This window comes from Zosterops lateralis, assembly GCF_965231275.1.
Source record: "Zosterops lateralis genome assembly, chromosome: 1".
NCBI classification, from domain to species: domain Eukaryota; kingdom Metazoa; phylum Chordata; class Aves; order Passeriformes; family Zosteropidae; genus Zosterops; species Zosterops lateralis.
Window position 1 is genome coordinate 60374048 of NC_139762.1, and position 23118 is coordinate 60397165.

Genomic DNA, 23118 nt, shown 5'->3' on the forward strand with positions numbered 1-23118 from the left:
AAGTGTTGGTGAAATTAGGTAACTTCATTGTGGTCCAGGGTACAGATGTGCTCTTTCTAGGGTGAGTGATCTCAAACAAGTGTTTAAGGCCCATATGGATTCAATCACCTATGGTACTCTTGGGGATGACAGGTCACACAGAAATGGAGTCACAATTGGAGATCACTTGAGGTGGCGTGCTAGGGGGTTGAGTTTCTTCTCTGCAGGTTAGGAGCTCTTTTAGATGAGGGGTTCCACTCAAAATCATAAATCCCAAACCTTGTGCCATAAGGTCCTTGCAATGAAGTGATAATGCAACCCTGAACAAGAGCCTTCCAGTTGCTCTCACTGAGGTGACAGGGAGGAATCCTCATAGAAGATTGCAAGGGAAGGAGTTAGTTCTTTCTGACTGGAAAATGAGATGCACTTGTCCTGCTCAAAGATCCCAGGAGATGGAGAAGTTCATTGCCCTGCTCTCTTTACCCCCTCCTCCCCACTTCTTGGAAGGACAACATCCTTCACACCCCCAGTGTGCCATGCAACAGACAAGCATTAGCAGACAGTAAGCTTTCTCCACCTCCAAAGTGGACAGTCCCCTTGGATACAGTGCTCCTTTAAGAGTTTTACTAAATCTGCACGTGAGCTCAATCTGCCCATGGAAGAATTTCCATTTGTGCAGATGGTATCATTTGGCAGATCACTCTGATGTTGGCAGCATCACAGGGGTCATATTTGTGCACAGATGGACTGTTCTTCATCTGTTTCTTTATTGTAATAGACCCAAATAGGTTTTCCCACAATAGTACATATGCGCAGTACAACTCTCCTTGTTCCCTGTCAGACAACTTATTTAGTGAGAGCACACAAAAATTTCTCTCTCCGTCTCCTTTTCTTTGTTCATGTATCAAGTCCTCTTTGTTTTGGGGATGCAGGGTAAAGATGGACTTAGGAGAGCTATCAAGGATCTCTGCATTCCTGAGACATAAAATCTGATGGCATCACCAAGATGATACTCAGAGCACTGCTGTGAGTTCAGGGTGTACTCATGCATAGATTTCTTTTTGTGGAAAATATTTTTCCATAATGCATGTATTTACTACAGCTCCCTCATAAAACAAGAGCCCTTACAGCTGACATGTGAATGGACAATTGGAGGGATTCAAGAGGCTGGGGAATTGATAATTGAAACCTGGAGATTTTGAATCCAGAGCAATGATTTGACTCTAGTAGTAATAAACAAAAGCTGTTACCATTTGACAGCTGTTTGGAAAATTATGTTAAATGAACTCATTTTTTAGTGGCGAGGCTTTTTTTTTTATTTTTTTTAAAGCATCTATTGTCACTCTCACTTGCAATCTCAGTGTGGCAGCAATAAACTGACAGTATAGTTTTCAGGAACTGCCCTACCAGTAGTGGTTTGTGACACAGCAAAAGAACATCTTCAAAAATTTACACTGCTTCTATTTGACTTACACAATGACTTGCTTTGTTGATAGAAAACTTTATCCCTGTATGCCTTACAATTTATTAATGGTGAACCTGTCATCCTGTGATGAAACTTAGACATTTTCAGTCTACATGCTGATAGCAATTTTGAATTTTCCCTCTCAGTTGCTAGTCTAATCAATATAATTCAAACTTCTCAGATGTCAGAGGTAGTGCAAGTATTTTGTTATGGGCATTGTTTGCTTTATACAGCCATGAAAGAAGTGTTTGCTGTGTGTAAATGAGATCAAAATATCTGGGAACTCGGGCAGTGAACTTTTGGCATTTATATATCTAGACTCCAAAATACAGTACCTCATTAACATCATTTTTATAGATATTAGACAATATATAGGATACCCTTTTCCTCAAAAAAAAGTACTGTTTGAAAGAAAACTAGTTGCTTGAAATGTAAATATTACTGAAAAGGCAATTCCTTCTACAACTGCTTCAAAATGAAAAAATACTTCTGCTTATATCTCAATTATTTTTAACCTTTTGACAGCCTCGTGAAAAAAAGGCATGAACTGGGTAAAAGATGAAATATTTTGAATCAAATTAGGAAGAATGCATGAGTGAAATTCCAGTAACAACTGTTAAATAACTTCTTGGCTATACTGGGTAATGGGGGGAATAAAAATGCGGACTGCAGCTAAATACAGGTTAGTTGGGTAATATATAAAAACTCAAAACCAAAGAACACCCCAAACTTTAATTTTATATCCATCTGGAAAGTCTTCATAATCAGTCCCTAATTATCTACTTGTTAATGTATTTGTGGTTACTCTGACGCCTTAGGAATTTTTCTGTGCATAGATTTCTTGCCCAAGGCTATGGAAAATTATACATGCTGATATACATGCTTGGATACAGCTGGTTTCTGCTTTGGGGTGATTTTCTTTTTCCATCACAGTTACTGAACATATATGCACAAATAGCTGCACTGAATTTTACTTTTTCAGTATGATTCTGGAGCTTGAAAAGCAGTTTTAACCAGAATGTTCCTAGCAGAATTGCAGCTTTAAGAAGCAAAACAAAAAACAAACAAACAAATAAACAAAAAAAAAAAAAAAAGGGAGATGCAGAGTATTGTAGTTCTGTAGCATGTTATCATAAGGTAACATATGGAAGAAGAGGTACAGCTTAAAAGATAAAATGCTTGTGGTGCTGGAGGTTTTGGCTTGTTTTGAGAGCATTTAGTATTTTCTTCTGGAACAAGGGGCAAATCTTTCCTCCTGATTTTGAAAGGCATATGACACAGTGTTTCACTTGCTGGAAGGTTTGCCCTCTCCTTAGATCTATCTGATGCAATAAGGCAGCATATTGGAGACTTGTTTCTTCAAATTAACATCTGAAGTTCTTTTTCTAGAGTATAAGCAGTTTGTGTAGCCACATAGGATAAGACTTCCACAAAAACCTGTAGCAGTACAGTTCCGAGTCAACAAGACAGCTGCCACCAAGACATCTGAGACACTTCCCGTTTAATGGATATTTTTGCAGGAGATAGATTCTAGAGAAGATTTAATTTTCTTCTTTCATTCTGCAATAACAATAGTAGATGTTAATAACTGAGAATCATAAAACCTAAGGAGCACTAAAATATGTGAAGTGTACTGGCATAGTAAAATTTTTTTTGGCCCACCAGAAGGGGAAGTTGAAAAGAACTTAAGATCTACATATCCTTTTCTCTGAAGATGAGCTGTAGCCATGCTGAAAACAAACTGTACAATAAGTAAGAACAAGCACAGGCTAGTGATGTTCTTAGCAGAAGAATTAGGATGATCTGCAAGGGACAGTTTATAGTCTGGCTTTATAAAGCCCAATCTCCAAAACACACCTGGCAACTAAGAACCACACAGCTGTTTGCTCAGTCTCCTCTATGTACTGCAGTAAACAAATCTGACAATTGAATATTGAGCTGACCCTCTTTGGTCAGCTGGGGTCAGCTGTCCTGGCTGTGTTCCCTCCCAATTTCTTATGCACCCTCTGCCTACTCACTGGAGTGTGAGGAGCAGAAAAGGTCTTGTGTGATCACTGCTTACGGATAACAAAACCAAATTTATCACTGGAATAAGGCCTATGGAGCAGCTGATGTGATAGTTGGTCAAAGCATGTCAGATCAAAGCATGACCTGATCAGGATTTGTACCTGGTGTGTGCCACATGATGATGGGAAGAGCTGGAGCAAAAGACATTGACTGTCAGGCTAGACACAGAGCACTCATGATTCAGAGAGAGACCATCTGAATAGCATATGGAAGCTTTAGGGCATGTGCAAGTACAGTCTTGGAAATCATTGCTGGTGAGGATGTTTCTGTGGTGCCTATTGAGCTGAGGAAAACCCTGCTGCAGTGTGAAAACGGGACTGCTGAGGTTTGTCAGCAGTTGTGCAGATCCTTCATCTCACTCTCCCCACAAAACAATGAAGGGACCGTGCGTAACCTGAGAGCAGTGTTGCTTGTATGTGAGTTTATAAGAATCCAGACACACCACTTTTTGTCTCCAAAAAGTGCCTATATTGCCTGTATTGTCAGTACTGCACTAGGCAGGGGTTGGATGGGCTCTGAAAGGCAGTGGGACAGAAAACTCCTCCTTTACAGGGGCAGTAGGACATAGGAAAGACAGAACACACACAAAACCCCCCACTTTTTGATTGCTACAGTCTTTGTGAAAACAAAAATAATCATGTGCTTAAATTTTGACAGTATGAGTTACTTTGTGAAAGGGTCCAAAATGGAATACAGGCCTGAATACAAACTGAATTTATACACGCTAAGGTAGAGACAAATCAAAGTAAATGAGAAGTGATCCTCTGGATTTTATGCTACGAAGGTCTGACATTTTCTGATAGACACCTAAGACAAGGATTTTAGTCAGCTGTGGATATTTGTGTTTTAGAGAGGGGGGAGAGAAAGGGAAAAAATGGAAGATAAATGTAACTAGCATTATAATGGTGAGATTTGTCAGAATTTCCATTATCAGAGTCTGTTTACAAGTTGTAAATATTCCCTGTGGGCTAAGATTTAAAATTCAAGGTCACACACAGGAAATTATATTTATCTTTGCTAAATTAAAACATTGGTTCAGCAGCTTTAAAAAAAACTGTTTTCACAAGAAAATCCTCCAAAGTGCAAGAAGTTCAGACACTTCTCACTTCTTTTTTTTTTTATCAATCTATATTTTATTTCTGCCCAATAAACACGGCATATGTTGGATATGCCTTGACCTGTTACTCTGACATTAGTAGTAGAGATATATTGAAAACTAATGTACTGGAAGACTTTCACCTATGAATGCACCTTTTCTTGATGATATTTTCTGTTATTTGGTTGTCTAGCTCTATAATGTTCAGTGTTCCTTCTTTACATTTATAAGAGGATTTTGTTACAATAAATCTTATCACTATTCAAACAGAGTAATTATTTGGTTCATAATACCATTGCCTTTCCTAGAGAAGAATAAATGCTTCTTTTAAATTCTCTATTTTTGAAGGTAGTGTAGAACTTAAAATCCACTTAAGGATTTCTTATTTGCATGCAAATGGTTAGGATGAAGAAAAATGTGAGGATATGCAAAATGGTATGCAATGTTCAATCACACATATATATATATATTATAAATATCTTCCAATTTTTTTTTTTACTTCTGATAGCATGTCCCAATTATTCTTGCAATTTAAAATATAATTTTCAATTTAGATTACCAAGGATTAGAGAATTTAATAGTGTCCAGTATTTTTTTCCCCTCTAATTCCTTGTTGAGCATGAAAAAATTCATCTGTATAGGGCCAGTCAAATTGTCTGTGAATAATTTTCTGTTAAATGGCATTCTGGCAAAGAGTTCTTAATTTCCCAGAGTATTTTAACTGGTGTTTACTGGAGCTGATTGAACACTGTCCATTTACTATATTGACATATTTCGATGCTGTGACTGAATACATTATTCAATTAATCATCTCTGTGGTATTAGACTAGGCATAGTTTTTGCTCAGAGTAATCTGATGTGAATTCACTAAAGTAGGAATTAATTGTATGTGGTTTGATAAACCCCTTTCTTTGACTTCTTTTCCTCAGATTAATAAACAATTGGTTTTTGTTCAGAACAGATTGCTTGATTTGTGATTAGTTGCCTTTTGCCATGTGTTTAAGAAAAAGATCCTCTTTTCTTTTAGGTGTCTAAACACTTGTTCTGGGCAAATACTAGAGATTTCTTCTTTGAAATCGGGGTAGAGAAATCAGTTCCTGACTCAACTCTTCCTTCACTGGAAATATTCCCTGCCAGAAGCAGATAAATTCGGCCATGAATCAGAGGGGTATCAAGATCACAGACACAGCCTATATCATGGTGGCAATTAAGAATGATGCCATTGAAGCCACACTGGAAGGCAAAGACCAGACTGAAGGCAGGAGGCTGCCATGGAATCCTCCCTTACATGGATGTAATAAGTATGTGTGGTCCAAATGCTATGTCCTCAAAGCCTGTTTGGGGGCTGGGATATGGGGAATTTGAAGAGTCTGGGAAACTATTTTTTAATATTTTATGTGGTGGATTCTGCTCTCATTCTTTAACTTGAAATGAAGGAAGTTGGTAAATAACAGGCTGAAGTTAGATGCCACATAGCCAAGTACTGGACTTGAATGAGGCTTTTCATCTCTTGAGGGCAGTTCAGAGGTGCCACATTCCCACTGGTTCAGTGATAACCACTGCCTTCAAGATCTCTTTAGGCCATGGAGCTGTGGTATCTCCTACCTTCAGCAGCTGGCTGATTTTTATTTCCTCAGCTCCAGGTGTAGGTGAAAAACACTAAAAGGCCCTTAAAGTTTCAAGTGTTGTAGTTTTAACAGTATAATTTTTATGACTATAAATGCTTTTGATTTAGTACCTGTTTATTTTCCCTCATAGATGCTGACCCACCTGAGCTATCATTAAAGCCTCATCCAGCTTTCATACAGCTTATACAACAATACCTTGTTTAAAGTTAACTCAAATTTCAGTTGCAAACCCTACAGTATATTTATATATTCATATCTTTTTCAGGAGGTGGAGAGGATGTGCCAGGTACAGACATGCAATTTATAAGCCTTAGTCTTTAGGTTAATTGTTTCTGTATTCATGCTATAATTGATAATGAGTGGGAAAGGCTCCTTAAAGACCATTTTGTTCCCTCAGGTTAAACTTCTACTCTGAAATTCTATTCAGAGAAGACTATTTCTATTGTATTGGTTGAATACAAAGGCTAGCCAATGAATACTGGCATAAAGGCAGATTCTTGAATTTAGGAAAAACTGTTCTCCCTCTGTGAGGGCTGTAAGAATCCATCATAGTGCAAAGGCAGGGCCCCAGCACAGAACAGTGGGTACCAGTCTTAGTGCAAACTAAGTTAAAATTTCTTAAATATGAAAAACATGGTTCAAAGAGGGCAACTATTCAAAAATTAGGAATTTTTTTTTAATAGAAAGACAAGGGAAAGTTCATATGCCTTCTTTTTCTTTATAACAATATTGTTCTATGGAATTCACCTTGAAATTTATGCTAAGAGTGCTGTTGGCTTGCAATACATACTTCAAAAAAAAAGTACTATGGAGAAGTGAAGATATATCCAAATGAGATAATAAAGACCAGGGAAAAATTGTTTCAGAATTACATTATGAAAACAGTGTGATGGAGCAAAAGTCAGCTTCAGTTACATCAGACCTTCAGGTTCTTGTTTCAATTCAAAATCAATTTCAAACAAAACCAAATGAAATCATGCTGAGAGAAAGGCCACAGTAATATTTCAACACTCCACTGTACTGAAACACCATAAAGTATTATTTGATCTTCCATATCACAGAAAATATTCATGTAGTCTATTTGGGTATTTTAGTACTATTCAATATTTAAAGTTGGTGAACTATAATAAGGAAAATCAGCCACTTTTAATTAAAAATGCTTCATGCTATATCAACATTTCATATTTTCAAGGCAGTTCTTTACAAAAGTAATTAAAATCTCCAGGCATCTTTTAGTGCACTGTGGATTTAAGTGTTTTCTTTTTCATTCAACTTCCTCCCTTCTTAAAAGTGAAAGTATTATCTTCTTGGGTTTTTTTTTTCCTTTTTCTGTAGCAGATCCATCTTTGACTGTTTGTGTGGATTCCATGCAAAAACCTCTCAATGTAGCTAAGGAAATGCAATGGCTTCTTCAGTAACAAACTTCTTAAATACTATTAGGGAAATTCAAGGTGAAATGAAATACTAAGGAAAAAATCCACTTCAAAGCTCCCAATGAATTGCTCTAAGGCCAAGATTTCATACTTATGCCAGGTTATGTCCTTGGCCTGATCAATGTTGAAATGAAGCTTAGTTTGCAAAGCTCTTTTACTGTTCAAACATCCTCTGGAACTTTTGATATATTTAATAAGAAATGCAAGAATAAGTGAAATGAGGTTCTGAAAAAAACTCACTAAGCTATGGAATTCTCTCCAGCAGCCAAAACTGCATTGTGTGTGGGCTCTTAAAAAATTATTATACACACACAGGCAAATTGGCCCAGGGAATATATGGCAAATCTGCTAATGATGAATATCTTAGCCCAGGCTCAAATTCTACTGTAGGTTAACAATTAGTGTACCAAATGACTGGAATGGTGATTCTTCTGTGTGGAAGGCAGCAGTTTTTGGCCAAGTATTATTAGATAATTTAAAAGCAAAGAGAAAACAGTGTGGTTGCAGTAGCCCACCTAGGCCACCCGGTGCTCATGGTTTTATTGGAATAGTCTCTCTCACACTTCCCTTGGAAAGAGAAGGTCAGTGTCGGTCAGAGAAGCATTTTCTCTTCCTTCCAGCATCTTAATTAAAGAGTCAGTTACTTCCACAGGTCATTCTCAGGTAAAGTGGTTGTCTTCAGTAATTCATAATGAAATGTTTCTGGGAGAAACAGAAACTCTATTTTAAAGACAATAATAGATATTTCCATCCTGAGGACAGACATCAGTTATTCCAGGAAAGCACTGTGGAGGTTCTATAGATACAGTAATACAGGAGACTCAGTGTCCACATGGTTATAAGTGCGATAGGAGAAACTGGCTAAGGACAAACACTTAGATCAAGAAAACTTGAGGAAAGAAATTTTATAATAGTAAAACCTGGAAAGATTTGAGCTAGTCTTTTGCTTTTCTGCATCCCTCTTCTTGTTAATAATCTCACATCTCAGAAGACAGAGTTTAGGCTTTCTTACAACAAGAACTATATTTCTGAGCACTTGTTTATGGTCTTAAACACAGCTTTGGGAAATGAATCACCAGTTAGTCAGCTTATGTACACAGTTACAGCTCCAGAAAGCTGAGAAGAAGTAATGCCAGTTGAGAACCTGTACCACTGACTTATGAAGGGTTTTATATGGAAAAAGCAGGTAATCAGTGAATGAAAGAATAGTAATATAGAATAAATAAATGTTAAAAAATTTATGAAAAAAGCTGGAATAGATATAGCAAACAGTGCTGTTATAATGGGATTCTCCTCCATTGCCTTTTTTTCTGCACAAGCTTTTTCCAGATAGGCTTGTAACATTTGTATGTCTGATTTGGTTCACAGACATCTGAACGTTGGCCCTCCCTTGCTGTACTGACACCAACTGTCAAACTGTGGAACAGTAAACACACAAGCCTGGCAGGAAATGTGTTGGGGTATGGAATTGTGTATGTGGTTCTGCGAGTATCAGGTGAAGAAAGTTCAACTCTTCCCAACTGGGTCAAATTAAGAGGGTAGGGCAACATATGAAAGCAATGAAGGAAGAGGAAGCTGGAGAACGTGCTGGAAGGGCTGAGAGAATGATAGAGGTGTTTTGACTCCTGGTTGAGGCTGGGAAAAGGAGCTGAGGGATTCACCAGCTGACTTCTCTGAAAGGGGTGGGAACTTGGATAAAGCACTAGAAGCTGAAGCCAAAGAGATAAAAGACTGTATTAACTTCTCAACTCTTTAAATGAGCTCTAGTAAGCAAAGAGAAAAGTTGAAATGCAGGCAAGCTGATGTTTAGGTGTGGTGGTGGGCTGTGCTGAGAGAGAATGGAGCTGTTGGTGAAAAGCGCTTTTGCTTAGTGGTCTGCATGACTGTGTGGCCACAGTGCCCTAGGCCAGAGCCTTGGAACCAGGAAGGTGACACAGCTGCTGGAATTTTTGAACTGGGCCCAGCTTGCTTTATATGAGGGCATGTGTGAAGTGCATGTTTTGTGGGTTTCCTTGAGAAAAGTGTTTATTATGTAGTTGCAAGGAGTTGAATGCTGTGACTGGGTGGTCCTTTCCAGTTCTCTTGCCCCTTTGGGATTCTGAAAGGTTATACATATGTTATATGTATATATATATACACATATATAATGTATACATATATATTCTGTGATACTAAGGAAAGAAAAATGATTCTCAGTGGAATGTTAACAGATATGAGATATCTCAGAGGGAATACGTAGATCTGCAAATGACAGAGAAGCTAATAGTTTGGGAGAAATCTTAGCAAACTAAGAATGGGCAGTTTCAGAAAGCTTACCAATTTTATCATGAAGATATTCTTGCGGTTACATCAGCCCCTGAAGCATATTCTCCCAGGAAACATCCAAGTTTATTATTTTCTCAATTAACTCATTATTTATACTTATTTGATGCCAAAATCCACCCTCTGTGTTCCCCATAGTCATATTCTGCTTGGTTATGGACCAGCCCAGAGCAAAAAGGACTCCCTGCTCCAAAAAGGGAGACTAATTATAAACAATGATAAATATGTTTACTGTTGCATGTCCCTCTGTTAAATGTAAGAAATGAGGGTATTCAGCACCTTAGGCAGCTGCTGGAGGCCAGCAAGAGCCTTTTTGTAGGTTTTACAGTGAAGTAGGAACTTATATAGGTCTTGAAAGCATAAACATGAGTTGTTTCCCTACCCTCAACTATTAAAAATATATTTAAAACTATGTTCTAATACAAGAACGATAAGAAACAAGTACAGGCAAATGACCGCTAGCATGTCCTACTTATCTTAAAGATACTTATCTTTTCAGTAGACACTTCATCTTGCTAGTATTATCCCAATGGCCTCTGCCTGTTGTTTGTATTTATTCTAGTGCGTGCCTCTAGGTAAAGCCAGTAATGCCAGCAGCACTCTGCATGTGCAGAATATGTGTTTGGAGAATCAGAGCTTGACATCAGCAGGAGAAGGACTCCTTTGCAGGGAAATGAGGAAGGCGAAAGGTCAAATTTTGCATCATATTTTATCATGTATTTTAAAACCTTGCCTAAGAAAATGAGGAAATAATGTTGAATCCTATGATGACTGTTCTTTTGCAGTGGAGGTGAGACTGGTTGAAGGAGAGAGACCTCCTTCTGCACTGAGCAGAAATTTCCAAAGGGTGCTTGAGACTCTCCTCTGGCAGAAGAGAAGAGCCATGAACAGCTGAATTTATTATTGACCTGACAAAAGCTACAGGAACTAGAAGGGAGGTAGGTCTGGTGCAGCATGTGAACAGAGATTTTGGCTCTCACTTGTGCTGTTGAGTCAGTTCATCAGCTGATTGTGGGCAGCCAGAGGATGTTAGCAAGGTGTTCTTCACTCAGTAGCTAATTACATGGGATTGCAACCTCCATGTCATAACAGAGTGTTACAAAGAGTCTCTGAATCTCTCCTGCTGTTGTTCTGCTTTGTTGCACTGCTTCTGTGCTTGGGTGTTAGTGGGTAGCATTGCTGAGAGTTTTAGTAGTGTTTGAGCAAACAGCTTGAAAGGTGACAGTCTGGAGGTTTTCTTGCTTGTTTTCCTATGGTCTGATATTTCCTTGGGCTGATGTCTTCCAATATTGCCAACCTGAATCACCTATTTCTGAAGCATTTTTGCTCACCTTCATTGAAGCACCTCCTTGCTGTGGGTTCATCCACTCTGTGTGATTTGAAAATGCTTTATTTAATAGAAGTCACATAGCCCAAATAAATAACACACATGAAAGTGTATGTGATAACTGTGCATCGAGCTGTTTAATATTCTTCATCCTGCTGCTGAGAGGCAAGCCAGTCAGAATATATCAAAACCAAACACAGCACTAGCAAGATTAAACAGCAGTGGATTTGCACATGTAATAAACCTGCTACATTGAGTTTAATCCATGTGTAATTGGGAATAGATAAGGCTGGAATTGAATGATGGCACAGGATCTGCCTCAGATAGAGGAGGGGAGAGGGGGAGTGCAGCTGAGAGCAGGGAGGCAAGAAGACACTGCAGCCTCTGGTTTGTCATGCAAATGCCAGAATAAGGGGTGGGTTTATGCTGTTTAATTGTGAAGGACATTAGAAAGATGGTATGATGGTGATGAGCTTACAAGTACAGTAAAGGGCTTGGCTGTCGGAGAACTTCAAGTGTAAAACATTTGTTTTCCTCCCTGGGCCATGGGAGGGACAGTTCTAACTGGGCTTAGTGTCAAGAAATGTTGCTGATTGTTTTCAGATGGACTTTATTTGTCCAGTGTGACTTTAATATAGTAAAATCAAACAGCAAGAATAAAATAGCTGCTACTTTATTGTTCTGCCTTTTCCCTATCATCACTCTTTTTCTATTTAGAAAGGAAAGACTCATGAACAGTCCATATTCCTCCCTTCCCACTTCAAAAATCACAGCACCTTGGCCAGTCTGTGTTTGTGTTGGCTTTTGCTCTGTTCCCTGATAACTGTTTACAAAGGAAGGTAATGTTTGCCTCCCTTTCATCTTCCTTCACAAACCTGTTGGTATTTGTATAACTTGTGTTTTGAAATACATGAGGGGATGTATATACAACATTTTAAAAAAATATTTCATTCTATGGGATGCAATTTTTATGTAGTTTCTCCCTCTTTGCTCCTCCATAGTCCTAAGTGTCTGATATCTTTTCTGTCTTCCTGCTTTCTCTTCTGTGATTTCCTACACAGTTACCACCAGCCCACAGCAGCTCAAGAGAGGCATTAAATGCATGCACAGCCAATCTTTTCCACTTATACTTGATAGACACACTAGGCTTGTGAGGATATTCTTGGGCTGTAATGGAAAGATTTAACAGATCCTTTAATATGTTTAGCTGAAATCCAGCTAAACAATCCACCCTAATTTTCATCCATTACAGAAGCCTGAGGATCAAAGCACCAACATTTATCACACAGGACTTTGTTTTCCTCAGTTATTGTTTCTTTTGATTCAGTTAGTATGGCCCACTTTTTGTGAGGATCAGATTTTGCTGTGATTTTTCCATGGGTCCACAGCATGTGACTGTGGCATTGGGACACTTGTTCCAATTTTGTTAGCAGACACCTAAGGAAAACAGCAAAGGACAGTAATTCATTAATTGGTAAAGCTGGAGTCACACTTGCTTCCCATCTCCTAGACATAGCAGGTATGCCTGGACTGGCACAGGAAAATCTGCTATTGCCTTGACCAAATGCAGAAGTAGAGGATTTTCTTAGTAGCTTGATCATACATGTGATTTTTTTCTCTGGAGAAGCATTTCTAGCTTGAGCTGTCAGAATCCCAAAACAGTGTTTCTGACAGCCCCTGCTCAGTTACTGATCTCTTGTGTAGGTACCATTGACTTATTTCATTTTGATTTACAGAGGCATGCCTGAGGCATGGAGCTGTGCCTCTCCAAATGCAGTGAATTACTTCAGTCCAGACCAGGACTGAGTGGTTCAGTGTCCTCACAGTGAGACTCATTAGGGGTGAGAACGCAAAATGATTTCTCTGCCTGTGTCTTCTTGGACGTGTTTGTCAATCAAGCAGGTCTTCCCCAAGGTTATCCAACATGCAGTGAGAGAACCAAGTGACTTGAAATGTACTTGGGACCACTACTTGCCTTCAAACCATAGTTTTCAGCAGTGCAGCTTTAGGCCCTTGTTTACTTCTGCAGTGGCAAAACTGGTGGAAAAATTTCAGGATGGTGAGAGTGGATGGATGCTCTCCTGACTGACCCTCAATTTGGACAACTATGTTGCAAGAACCATACAAAATATTTGAAGTTATATTGCAGATTTTTTTGCCTGAAAATATAGGGTTTTTAAAAGCTACTCTCTTCTCTTATGGTCTGTGTCCTTGCTAAAGGTTTGAGTATGAGAATTGTTTAATCATTTTGCAAATGGGTAGTGCTTAGTAACAATTATAATAAAATGTAATCCAAAGCCCCTGGATATGGCAGTTTATGCCTCTTGCTTTATTATTTTTATTATTTCAGAGTAATATAATTTGGGCATTTTGAGTGATGATGGCTATATGCTTTTGCCACAGGACTCAAATGAGAAGCTTAATAAATGGATATGACTAAATCTGTTTCTTACTTCAGAGCTTCTAGCTTCTTCCTTCCCCCTCTTCCTCCTACCTATTCAGTCTGAATTTCTTTCTCATTTATGCATTAGTATTGTATGCAACTCTTATTGAGTGTCCATGTTACAGCATGATGGTGATTTGGCTGCTGATAAATATTGTGGGTATTGTGGGTGAACAGGATGGCAGGGTAACTAAAAATTAAAAGGATGGTTTTGAGCAAAGAACTGTTTAGAAGAAACTGATTGTAAATGTACCATTCTTGTGCCTGGGGGGGAAACAAAAAAAAGGTCAGCTTTTCATCAAGGCTGTGTCTCTCTAACACCTGTGCTGGGAAGTACATAGTCAGTACAAACATTTCTTGCCTCTGTCTCTACCTGGATTTGGTGAAGGGCAATGGAAGGTTGGTCCCAAGGCCCCTGCTTTGACTGGTGCTGTGACCATGACATCTACTTAGGCAGCATGGTCCATCATTCAGTATTAAGCTCTGTGTTGGTATTTCTGCTTTAGACACTACTACTCAATCAACAGTGTTTGTTGAATGGTGAATAGAGTAACAGTGCAATAGAAAGGGCTTGCTCAAGTGAGAGAAAATAATTTTGAAACTTGATTTTGGTTTATGGTGGATTTTTTTTCCACTCTAATACACCTGTTCTGGCCTAATTCTTTCCATTTCATAAGACCACATAACACTACCCCCAAAGTAGATATTTTGTATTCAATATCAATATCACTTCTTTAACCTTGTAAGCATACTTTTGGACAGAACACTCTTCTTGACCTATACAACCTGGGAAAGGTGGTTTACCAAACCAGATAGACGGATGAAGAGCTCAACAGCTCCTGTTTAATTACTCGAGTTTGTTCTTCTGGGTTTGTGGGTTTTTCCTCCCTTACTTCAATTATAATACTATAAATAGCACTTAGATTTTTATAATTGCATTGATTTGGCCCAGCCTGATTTTAGGCAGCAGGGGGGCCACAGAGGTGGCTTCTGTGAGAAGCTGCTGAAAGTTTCCACCATGTCCAGCAGAGCCAATCCCTGATGGCTCTGAAGATGGACATGCTGCTGGCCAAGGCTGGGCCAATTGGAGAGGCTGGTAATGCCTCTGTGATTATGTATTTAAGAACAAAATCAAAACAAAGTCATAGGTTTTGCTTCTAGTCAGAGAGGAGGAGCAGTTGAGAACATGTGAAGGAAACAACATGGAGACACCAAGATCAGTGCAGAAAGAGAGGTAAAAAATAAGCCATAGTTTTCTTTACTGAATGAAGGATATGATGCTTGTCTCCATGTGTGCTGCGTATGTATATATATATATGTATTTATATGTCTCTTGGCCCTCCAGCCCTGTCATCTTAAGAGAAAGAAATCCATTACTTTTTCCATGTTTTTCTTAGTCTAAAATAGAAAATACAGCAGCTTTATTATCAACACTTTTGGAATATAAGACACTGAAGCTAGTAGAATATTGTAGTAAAAAGACACTGCAAATTTTCAGATCCCTGCTGTTGGGTGTATAGTTTTCACTGGTTTCGTCAGCAAAAATTCTGCCAACTGAATTGTGGGTGGAAGGTACAAAATTCCTGTTGCCAAAAGAGGATATTTATTTACTGCTCATATAGATATGGCTTATAAGTTGCCTCTGCAAGCAAGTGTGTAGTACACTTATTATTTGTCTGTGTGGCGCTTTGCATTCATTATAAGTGAAGGGTTTTTTAAACGTTTGTAACTATGATTTGGAATTACCACGTCTCAGCAGTTACTATGGATGATTAAAATTGTTGAGGAAAAACCTCCTTAGCATATTTCAGACATCATGTATGCATCGATCTCTAAGACAGTGAGATGTGTAGCGCATTTTAATCATATTGCAGTGCCTTTGTATCATGCGAAGCTATTTCATTGAAGTCTGAAATGAGCCTGGCATGACCCAGAGTCACTATGATAATATATTCTTGATATCCTTTCCATGCTGATAACAGTTCAGCTGCACCAAAGCATTTTGTCAGGTTGTGTTCATTCTCTATAGGTGTTAATATATTTGGCAATGAGGGTTCAAATTGTTACTCTTAAATTAGTGTTGAATTTGGGTCGTCAACTCCAAATTGAGCAATTTCACCAACTGTTGCAGGATGCTGCAGCAAACCTTTGAGTTAAACTGTGCTCCTGTGTGTTGAGTGTTGTAATTTAATAAGAGGCATGCTGTAGCTACTTGTCTCTGTCCTGGGAAAATATGGGAATATGTTAAGTTGATATTGCTATAATTTTAAAAGTTGAAATAGAGACAGAGCAGCCTAAAAGGACTGATTTGTCTCCTGCATCCTTCCCCTTGTCTGTTGAGTTTACTAAGGTTTTTATTGGCCTGCTTTAAGACAATGTAACACAAATTCCATTTTCCTGGGTATCTTCATAATTTAAAGACAAGTGCAAACCAGCAGTCCTCTGTCAGGGAGACATGTTCCTCTGGCTCCACATTGAAGAAATGCCAGTGGTCCCACTAGGTGCTCACACACAAATAAAGCAGATTATTTTAGTTTGGGTTGATGGTTTGAAAGGGAGTGGTGTTTGGTTAGAGAGCTGATTGCTGGATAAGCTCTTGTAGGAGTGCTCATATTTTTTTGACTTCTCAGTCTTGGATCTCTAAGAAGATGCATTTGCACTCCAGAATATGCTTTTCTACTTGTTTCAAGACACCAGTCAAAATATGAGATCCCCACAAAATATGAAGATGAGAGGTTCAATTTTCTTGTTTCTTCTTCACGTGGACAAAACTTGGGTTTTGTCATTTGCAGAGCCTTACAGTACCAATTGCAGGATAACCATGATGCATACCTGTTTAGTACATCAGTCTTAGTTTAAACTTCTGTTTCATTAAATGATGTTTGCAAACCACTACTGTAGTCATGATTAGTATGAAACATGTAGAAATGACATATACAGCATCTTGTAGCAATCTTTGCACAGGGTTATGCTGGATACTGGCCAGTCCTGTTGCTTCATTGAAACTCTTTGCTACAACAGCTCATTTGATTCAGATTAAATGACAAAAACATACCTTCCAGTTTCACCATCAGCAGGCAAAGAGAAAAACAATAACACAGGAATGGCCTAGTAAGGCTCCAGGCTTTTTCTTGAGTCCCTGAAGCAAATGGGTGAATGAACAATTTCTTATCTCTATGTATGTAAGAAGAGCGAAGAGTAGTAGAAATGTGCATTGGAGTCCCTGCAGATCCCCAAAATCTGCATGGCGCTAAATTACATGATAGCAGTTGATCAGTTTTGATCTTTGCAAATAGTAACTCCTTCAGGCGTGTGGAAATGTAGATAAGGGTCTGCTGAATGCTGCTTCTGCTCAGTATCCTCACTAATTCCAGTACTTCTGCTTCCCACTCCAGACTGCAATGTAGGCATACTCAAAATAACAGAGAAAAATGCAGCTGGGAAACCAAACTCAAGACTAAAACATTCTTACAATTTTTAAGAAAAGTCTACAGCAGGATTCTGAATAGGACAGTGTTTGAAAAGATGCTTGGAAGTGGAAGGAAAGGAACTATTTCCTGCTGTCTGCCTTCCTGCTGTGCATGTATTCAGGGCTTTACGTTAATAGATGAGTTGGAGGAACTGGTTGCCCCCTTGATTTTTCCCTTCTAGTAGGGCCAGCCCCCAGAATCCTGCAACATGCTGAGGGCAGGAGAACAAGAGCAATCTGCTTCATTCCCCAAATGTGTTTTGGCACAGACATTTTGGTCAATGTTGTTAACTTTGTGATACCCATGGTACAGAAGTTCCCATGACAAACACACTTGTACCTAACCTTGAACAACAGGGTTAATCCCAGCCCTTCAGGGTTAATTAAGAGGTAATTGCATGGGCTTCAATTAATCCCTGTTTAACTCGGTTGCATGTGATGGAAGGGCACTAGAGATTAATTTGGCATACTGCCTCATCAAATTCATTAATTTCATTAGATGTGAAAAAATATTTTAAGTGTGAGGTGACAGCTGTGACTCTTCTGCCCTATGACAGGATCAAGCAGCACTAGGCAGGACCTTAAATACTTGTCATAAGGCTAGAGATATCAGTATTTTTTGTTGAGTTAGGGAACTGCTGTCTCTTCCTCTCAGTGGCTACAGAAGGTCTGTAGGATACCGAATCACATAGTAGTAAGGAACTGGTCCAGTGGAAGAGTATTGACTTCTTGAATCCATGATGATTTTGGTGGGAAGGACAAATGCTTGCTCCCTCTCCGAATCAGGCCCATGATGGTTTACATAAGAATGTGTATTCACAGGGTGATATGTTACACAACATACCCTGCTTAGTCTTAATTAAGATTATAACTGAGAGGATGCAGAAATCTTTTGTCATTACTCTGCAGATTACTGAAATCTTAGCTAATGGGATTTGACTCTAACATCTGCTGTAATAGTAAATTTAGAGCTAGATGAAAAATTCATATGCATTAAATGGCTTAGTACTGAAAGTATGGCTAAAACAGCCCAATGTCAGTCTCTGTAGATGTTACTTTGGAGTCTTGAGTAAAAACCTGGCTGAGTGGGGCAGGAGGGCTCAGATGGGAGGTAGGCTACTAGATTTTCACTACTTACTTCGGTTGGTTATGCCCCTACAACCCCTGACCTTGCCCAATAACTGCATGTGCCACAAAATACTGTGGTTTTGCTGACATTCTCAGCTAGAGTTCCTCCAAACCACAAAACCTGGGAGCGCTGTAGCTACAGTGTATACTCAGTAGGAAAGCTGACTCAACTTCTGCTGCAGTACACTGTACCAGGCAGCTCTCAAGTGATGCTGCTGCAATTTATCACCATAAACTGTTTCATATTGGAACAAACAATACTCATGAGGCAATCTGGATTCAAATTAATTCAAAAGCGCCATAACTGAAAAGTGAGCAGTCTCTTTGTGTTGTTTCTTTTAACAAGATTTTATGATATGACTAGACTACAAATAGCTCTATTCATGATAAACTGGCAACTTTGCAAATTGTATATGCTAAAAGCTATTTGTTGTACAAGCTGTTCTGGAGAAAACTCTTAAATGAAATCTTCTCTGCCAGGGGCATATGAGGCATCAGTTGCATGGGTCCTGCCATGGGTGTCCCATTTCAGGCATCTCCTGGATATGGGGGCAGGGATGAGAAAAGACCATCTGATCCAAAAACCTTTAATTGCGCAAAGTTAATCACTCTAGGGTGTTAAAGAAAAGGACAGGTCCAGTGGGAGACACTTTTCAAGTCTGGTGAGGAAATATGTGAGGGCAAAAGAAGACAGAAGTGGCAGAATCGCTTTTGGTCCTGTGCATTTGCATTTGACTCTCTGGAGCTCCTGCTGTATTCTTTCCCTTTGAAGGAACAGCAATATTATCTTCCTCCAAAATACCCCAGAAACATCTCCACTTTTATGTCCATTAAGATTGCTGCTATTATCCTTCAGATATGCTGTGTTTTCAGCATGATCCCAGGATATAGTTGTGGATGGACTTATTTTAAGGATAAATGAACAACTATAACAGACCTAATATGTTTTTGTGCCTCAATAAATGTAATTTATGGTGTGGTAGGGAACAAGGTGTGGTATGCATCATCCCTTTAGACATTGCTACAGCAAATTACACCTGTATTTGGAGACATTTATTTCTTGAATATTAGTGTAGTGGATTCAAATAGCAGATGGCACATGCAAAGACATGCTTTTGCCACCAGAAAGGGAGCATAAATTATCCTTCAAGAGTAACTCCTATGAGACATATAAAGATGCTGGCTGTGACCTGCTAATAAAGCTTTAGTAGTAGCTATGGGAGTATCTTGGAGCCAAGGAGAATTATAGTTATGTTTTAATGCACTTATCAAATCATTCCACTTCCAACCTCCAAGTAAAATTATGTTTCTTGGAAAGTCAGCACTATTTTGCCTTTCTTTTCAAATTATTTTTACTTTCATAATAATAATTAGAGGTACATTGGAGGTTAAAAGCTATCTGCAGAGCAATTAGAGGCTCTTGAGGAGAATTTGGATCTGAATGTGAAGTCATTATAGGTTCAAATTTCTACTGCACATATGAGATGCACCTAGAAAATAACAGTACATACGAAGGTGCAGCATAAGATATGAAAACAGCTGGAGTGAAGGAGGGGTTAGGCGTCTGAAGCTGAAACCTCAAAATTTTCTCAGCTGCCATTTAACTCTACAATGACCTAGATCAGGAGGAAGATTGTGTCAGCAGAGATTTGAGGTACATTACATTCTGTTTCTGAGTAATCACAGAAATTGCCTGCTCTTGATAGGCATAAATATAATTCAGCATTAAGCACTGCAGTATGTTTTGTGAGGCCAGTTTTCAGTATAATGAATGTTTTCTGGATGCTTCCACTGTAGTGAGCTCTCAGTCAGTCTTGGCGTGTCTGTCTCATTTTTAAACCCTGATGTAGAGAAGCTAGTATTGCTGCCTTCTCTGCCTGTCTGAAAAAAACAGTATTTAGAGAATGGGTCCAGAACATGGGAACTGGAGATCTGGCACTTGTGCAGCAGGAGGTCAAATCTGTATATCTTGTAATAAATGGCCTATTTTTTTAGATTAAAAGTTCAGTGAAATAGAGAGACTATTCCTGCTGTTATGTCCTTCTAAGTGTGAAAGATTTGAGCAGCCTGAGGTCCTTGTCCTGAGGCTTAATTAGCTCTTTCGCTCAAGGATTGATTCCTGTAAGGAAAACAGTCCCTGACAGAGGAGTGGAAGTGCAGGAATATGCCTCCTGGTAAAGTGGTTGTGCTGGCTTGTGTTTGCTTCTCTCCTCACTAGCAAGCCTCTGTGCAGTGGAGTCACAGTCAGCAGCACAGAGGCAGCACACAGTTGCCAGCAGTGGGACAGCTAATTGCTTTCCCTCCAAGGAATGGAGATGCAACCTGTTTTTGCTGTGTCCCATGTCTGTTATCCAGCACTGGGCTGCTGCATAAAATACTGGAAAAACTGAAAGAGGAAACAACCTTGTTCCAACTCAGTTTTTTTTTAAGGTGCCCTCTGTCTAACAGAGTAGAGCTCGGCTATGATACCTAAGCATTACTCCTTGAAGATTATCTGTTCAGCTTTCAAAGGCTGACTGCAGTCCCAGATTAAAAGTTTGGGGAAGGATGAAGCCCTCTTCAAACACTGAGCAACTGTAGAGTAAATTTTATGTCAGACTTTCACATGTAATGTTATTCGGTAAAGGCAAAAGAGTGGGCACCTCTCTTTCTTCTTCCCTTCCAGCCTATAAGTCAGAAAGGTCTCACAAATGGGGGTTGCAGGAGGGTTTGGGGTGCAAATGTCAGGAAGAGGAAAGCCAAAAGCATAGCAAGAGCTTACAGGATGACTTGTGTGGCTCATGGAAACTGAGGCAGGCACTAAGTATCCTTTTTGGTCCAGAGTGCAGGCAGATCTGGGGTTGTGGATGGGTGATAACATCCTAGAAATGTCAGTGGAATAGAAAATGCAGGTGCTACCCAGAAATTTTATTTTTTCAGTTTGCAGCATGGTTAGATACACTTGGAAATCTCACTCTAAATTTGTGCTTACTGTATGGACTACAAGAACAACAAAAATGGTATTCATTAAAGCCTAAACTGAAACAACTTATCTGGAATCTAATTCAGTCCCTCAACTTGGTTTATCAGTATATTCTGTGCACTTCATCTGTATGTAGTATGATTGTAATTATGCTTATCTTTGTTAGTCTAACTCCCCAGAACAAAAAAGTGCTTAGACATTAGCTGGCTATCTTCCTGATTTTTAAAGCCAAATGTCTAATTAGAGCACTTCTGTTTCTTACATTTATTTTCAGTTCTAGAGAGTGAAAGACAAGAAATCTCAACACAGCTGTGGCTCTTTTATAAACTTCAGCTTATTAGAGCTTCTGGGTCAAATTCTCTGGTGGTGCAACTCCACAGACTTACTTTCTGCTGGTGTAACTTCAGATATAAATATAATTCTCTGTACATCTGTCCATGTGTGTGCTCCTATGTATATACCAAATGCATAGCTGATATAAATCACTGTAGCTCTTTTGGCTTCTGTGAAACTATAGTGATTTCTTACCAGCTGGGTATCCGGTCCACAGCATCTGGTTTTCCTTTTCCCTCCCTTAATAGCACTGATGAATCAGAATTCCTAAAGGAGGATAATACCAAACATAATTAGACAGGATATGTTCAAGAAGAAAATTTAATTTGAAGAGGTTTGCACAGAATTTTTATTGGCCTCAGGTGGAATACTGGGACTTTATCTTAATGAATCCTTTCTACAGATCCATTTCAAAAACTGCATTATGTCATTATGTGATGGAGTGTACTTTAATGGTGCATTGCACATATGTTTATTCAGTTGGATTCAAAAGTTCTTCTGTAAATTAGTGCAATTATTTTTGGGCTGTAAAAAAAAAAAAAGTGTAAAAATATAACCTAAAATCTTAAAATATTTTCACACAGAGAAGTTTATTTAAATGTTGGCACCTACATACATTTTTGAAAGGCCTGTTAGTAACTCAAATATGAGACTGTGGATTGGAGTTTTCTTCAGAATTGAGTTGATGGTTAAGAAACCATCATTTTTTAATATTATTGTGTCCATCAACAGCTCACAGTTCAAACTCTGATATTTTATTATTGTGTAATATTTTTACTTTTAAAATCATATCTAGTTACATACTTTTTATTGTGATTATATAAATACAGTATATTTTGAGATTATTTAGCTATATCCTCTTAGATTTTGTAAATGTGTTCAAGATACTGGATGAAGTCTTTACTTTTCTTTATTCCATATCCATCTACTTTGTATCTTCAGAAGAGCTTGTTAATTTTTATTATTAATAATAACAGGGGGCATCTAGCTATCATTTACCATGATATGATTTCATTCTAATTCAGATGCTATGTTTGGGGCACTTGTATCAGAAACAGTATATCAGTTAAAGGAAAAAAAAAAAAAAAAAAAAAACCCACTTTTTTTGTTGTTGTTGGGTTTTTTCCCCACCATGAAGGTTTGTGTGAGTTGTCCTTGAGGTCAACATTAAGGGGGGAAAGACAAATAAAAGGCAAATTATTTGTGAGCTCAGAGAAGGGGGAGCAGAGTTAGTGGAGCTGCTAGGTCTGTTTCTCTTCTTCTATAATTGTATTCAAAATGATGGAACCTTAACAAGGAAGTATTGGAGCTGTTGTACAAAAGCAAGCTACAAGCTCCCTCTGTCCTGGCACTGCAAAATGAGATTTACAAGGTGATAAAGTCATATGGAAATGGAATGTCTTCCATGTCCCTGGTATTTTTTCACTGGCTAATTACTGCTAGCATAGGGGTCACTATTTTTTTTT